The sequence below is a fragment of the Microcaecilia unicolor genome, chromosome 8 (assembly GCF_901765095.1).
Source record: "Microcaecilia unicolor chromosome 8, aMicUni1.1, whole genome shotgun sequence".
In the NCBI taxonomy this organism is placed as follows: domain Eukaryota; kingdom Metazoa; phylum Chordata; class Amphibia; order Gymnophiona; family Siphonopidae; genus Microcaecilia; species Microcaecilia unicolor.
Window position 1 is genome coordinate 160743376 of NC_044038.1, and position 5293 is coordinate 160748668.

Genomic DNA, 5293 nt, shown 5'->3' on the forward strand with positions numbered 1-5293 from the left:
ACAATTCTTCAGCAAAGTTAAGTATGATACTAATAGTGAGCTGAAATAATCTAAACTAACTTAATCACCATAGATGTTTGCATTTACACGTGATACCAAGTTAGTAAAGTGGAGAAAAAGACCTCAATAGTCACTGCGTGGTAGCAGAACAAATAATGTACTCCAGTGGCGTAGCCAAGGGTGGGCCTGGGTGGGCCCAGGCCCACCCACTTTGAGCTGAGGCCCAGCCAGTAGCAGCACACCTATGATGTGGCTGGCAGGGATCCCCAAGCCCCACCAGCCAAAAACTTCCAACAACTGTCCCTCCTGCATACCTTGTAAATAGAAGATCTTGGCCTGCAGCGACTGACACATACTGTTTACATCAGCCCCACAGCCTTCCCTTTGATGTATTCCTGCCTATGTGGAAACAGGAAGCTGCATCAGAGAAAAGGCTGTGGAGCCAACATGAGCAGTGCGTATTAGTTGCTGTTCGCTGCCAGTGAAAATGTGCTTTTTAAAAGGTATGCAGGGAAGGGGGGATGTTTGAGAGACCATATTGCATGCAGGCAAGAGAGGGAGAGACCAAATCACTCGTGGGACAGGGTGGAGTTCTGCCCACCTATCATGGACCCAGGCCCACCCAAAATTGGGTGTCTGGCTACGCCCCTGATGTACTCAATACCCACATTTATATGACTCCATTCTTATCATTGGTCAAAAAACTGCACTTCAAATGTATATGAATAAGTTGTGACTAATTTACAATATTATATAAAGATTAAGTAATCTGAATAATGTCACTTAGCTTAAATTTGCCCAATGTGGCTCTCCGTTTCACTCTATAGTTGAGCTTCCTCAGGGGGCCAAGTAACTAATGGCAAGTCACATTGCCTGGAACCAAAATGACATCCCAAAATTACTGCATTATCGCTTATGGTGAAAGCAAATTCATATAAATTACGATAACCACAAACCTTACAAAATGGTGTCCACTTTCTCTGTGGCACCAGCAGTGAAAGCTAGGATCGGAAGCAGAGTCAAACTATTTAAAGGTATCAATGTAATTTAACATCCCATTCACCCGATTAACTAGATGTAATTTGCTTTAATTGTGAGGTGTATGGGCGACATTTTAAAAAAAAACCGCTGACCATTCTATTTGCATATTTAGTCCACGCGGTTCTATGGACTGAAGTGTATAGATCCATTTTTGTTCTTTTTTTAAAATTAGGATCTGATCTCTGTCACCACCTCTAATGTTACGTGGAACATAATCTATTGCAGAACATCAGAGGAACTCAAAATTGTGGCAATGTCACTAATAGGTCACCTCTTTTCAACGTGTTTGTGCAAGAGCGGTGCTCAGTAATCCGATGATGTAATCGTCTCTTAGTTTTACCTACATATATTTTCTGGCAAGGGCATATAAGTATGTATGCGACATATGTTGTCGATTCAATTTGTATATTTTTCCATCTAACGGGTTCCTAAAAACCTGTATCTCAAGGGTAATCGTGCATGTTTTACAGTGGTAACATTTTCTATGTCCACCTGTACCTATATGATGTATCAAAGGTGGTAAATTGGCCGGGCTGATGATTTCTTTTAGATTACGTATCCTAGAGAAAGCAATTCTTATTTGATGATCATGTAAAATGGCATGGGACTGCATGATAGTAACATAGTAGATGACGGCAGAAAAAGACCTGCATGGTCCATCCAGTCTGCCCAACAAGATAAACTCATATGTGCTACTTTTTGTGTATACCTTACCTTCATTTGTATCTGTCACTTTCAGGGCACAGACCGTATAAGTCTGCCCAGCACTATCCTCACCTCCCAACCACCAGCCCCGCCTCCCACCACCGGCTCTGCCACCTGATCTCAGCTAAGCTTCTGAGGATCCATTCCCTCGGAACATGATTCCTTTATGTTTATCCCACGCATGTTTGAATTCCATTACCGTTTTCCTCTCCACCACCTCCCGTGGGAGAGCATTCCAAGCATCCACCACTCTCTCTCCGTGAAAAAATACTTCCTGACATTTTTCTTGAGTCTGCCCCCCCTTCAATCTCCTATCGTGCCCTCTAGTTCTACCGCCTTCCCATCTCCGGATGGTCCAGTTTCTTTTTATGATTTTCCTCATACACTCCCCTCCCTTGGGAAATTGAACTACAAAAGTGTTGACATTATTTAAATCTGTTCATGCTTGTGCTGATTCCTGGAGGAGAAGATCTCTATTGTTTGGTTCGCTTATATGCTGTTTTCACTACCCTTTCCGGATAACCCCGTTTAGCCTAGTCAGTCTGAAAGTTTTTAGCACATATTTTAAAATCCTCCTCCTTTCTCACAAATTCTTTTAAACCTCAGGAACTGTGAGAAAGGCAAGCTATTCTTAAGGTGTGTAGGCTATGTTATTGGAGGAATGTATTTCTATCGGTGAATTTTTTTATAGACTTTTTTGTATTGAATTTATAATTTACAATGCTGACTTCTATATCTAGGAAATGTATATTATATGCAGAATATGTACGTGAATTTGATATTCAGATGGCAAGAATTAAGCCAAACAATCAACTAACCTAACAATGTGGCGTCTCCATATCACAACATGAAAACATCATCGATATAGCATTTCCACATAGATATATTGTCTTTATATGGAGAATTATCCAGCCATAAATAAGTTCGCAATGGAGGGGGCAAATGTGGCGCCCATGGTGATACCTAATGTCTGTAAATACAGTTCTCTATCGAACAGAAAATAGTTTTTAGTCAATGCAAGTTTTGCAAGATGCAGTAAGAAATCAGACAGAACTATGCGGTCTAATTCTTGTTTCAAAGATTTCAGATATTGTATCCAATGCTTCTGATTGTGGAATCGATGTATATAATGCAGTTATGTCCAGAGTCACTAGGAGCATCTCATCTCTAATCAAGTGATTGAGTGTCCAAAAGTATCAAAAAATGTGTACTGTTGGGCCACTGTTGGAAACATGATGATGGGCTTGATGGACCCTTCAGTCTGTCCCAGTATGGCAAGACTTATGTTCTTATATTCTAACTTGCCCCACAAAAGATAAAAGAAATCACAGCTAAAATGAAGCCATGAAAATTTACACATTTAGAAAGTACGTGTGTACATCGCAATTCTACCTATACTTTGCTCAGAATCGACCCCAAATTGCCTACATTGGAATTGTGTAAAAGTGTGCTTATTCTTGTCAGCATACATAGTTTATGGAGGGAAGCATAATTTTATGTCAGTATTTTACACTCATAGGGCCAGATTCTATATATGTGGCGCCTAAAACATCCACACAGTTTTAAGCGTATTCTATAAGGTTTAAGCACGGTTTATAGAATATGCCTAGTCGATACTGTAGTGCCTAAATCTACTTGTCCATTTACGTCAATAAAAGCTGGTGTAAATCCACGTGTGTAGATTTAGGCGCACTGACCTGTATTCTGTAATTATGCATGGAAATTTTGGCACACCCACAAAATGCTCGTAAACACACACCTTTTAAACTACGTGAAACGCTTAACAATTTCTGTGAATAAATTCTGATTAATTGCCAGTTAGTGCTCATTATTGCTTAAGTGCTGTTATCTGCACTCATTAACCTGTTAAGCCCATTAGGTTACTTGCGGTATTATAGAATGCGTGCCGATTTCGGTACCTAAATCTAAGCACACTATATAGAATCCAGGGGATAATGGGATCAATTCAAGAAAGGTCGCCTAAAGTTAGATACTTACCCCCAGATTCTATGTAGTGTGACTTTAAGCTGCGCACGCAATTCTAGTCATATTCTAGATTTGTGGGTGCAACTTATAAGCCAATCAGCGCTGATAATTGCCAATTAACAAACAGTGTTTGACACTAATTGGCATTAGAATTTACTTGCACAACTGACTAAGCATGTTCTGTAAAGTGATGTGCATAAATTCTAAGGCACATAGCTGAAAACGGGGCGTGGCTATGGGCATAGAATGAGGGTGTGATGGCTGTTTCTAAAATCTATGTATCTTGCATGTTATAGATTACATTCAGTCTGTGTGTAATTTAGGCATCGGCATTTATACCAAGTTTTACTTGGCGTAACTGCCCGTGACTAAATTTAGTCACACAGATGGCCGCTTAGCATATATTTTTTTTCAGCGCTGTATTTTTTTTAGGCATGATATATAGATTGCAGCCCTTAGGGGGTCAATATTCAAAACAATTTAACCAGCTAGAAACATCCGCTGACCAGATACATCACTTGTTCTGGAATATCCGCTAAGTTTCAGTGGTACTTAATTGGTTACCGCTGTTGAAAATTAGTGGTTAGCACATGAGTGAAAGCCGGCTACTTTGGGGGTGTTCCTGTAAGGGAGGATTGTGCCCGGGGAGGGGGGAGAAACAGTGACCCTGCCCCCTTACTACACCACTGTTCACCTCTTCTTTCTTATCCACGGTGTGAACCACATACCTGGACTGGAGATGTCCCCAAGCCCCCCCCCCCCCAGAAGAAACTCTCCTGCCTGCGTGCCACACTGTCTACTCTTCCCCCCCCCCCCCACCACCACCACCACTGCAATGGTGGTTTTTTTGTACAACTGAGCATGCTCTGAGGCCCATCCCCCCCATGGATGCATAAAATTGTGCATGCGTGGGGTCTGACCTCCTTCATGCATGCTCAGTTGTACAAAATCCCAGCAAAATGTTGGGGGGAGTGAATGGCACAGCATGCAGGTAGGAGGGCTTCCCCTGGTAAAGCTTTGGGACCTACAAGCACAGAAGAACACCAAACCCTCACAAGATCTAAACAGGCAGGCAAACGCAGCAGAGGAGACAATGAAAATAATGAAAAAACATCCAATGGACTCGGAGTTCACATCAGAAGTTTATTTCACAAAAATATTGGACTTGACGCAAATTGTTTCAGCTGTAAAGGCCTGCTTCAGGAGTCCCTGTAGTTTGCAAATATTAAAATTCTGAGAGTTCTAAAGCATCTGTGAATGGTGAACCAATAACAGATGTGAAACAGGAAGGTTCACAGTCAGAATCACCTCAGATGCACAAAGACAATCCACAAGCATGCATAGCAAAATGCATTTTGGTAACGGGGTCTGGGGCACCCACCATGCCCCTGCCAGGACAGTGCCCTGGGCAGTCTGCCCCGCCCGTTTATTATGCCACTCGACCAGTTAAGTGCCAATATTGAGTACATAATTGGCCAAGGAACCATCCTTTTCCTCCCATCTATGAGCAGTATGTCTCCCTCTTCATCCCATGTGCTGCATTTCCCCCTTTTCCATTCCC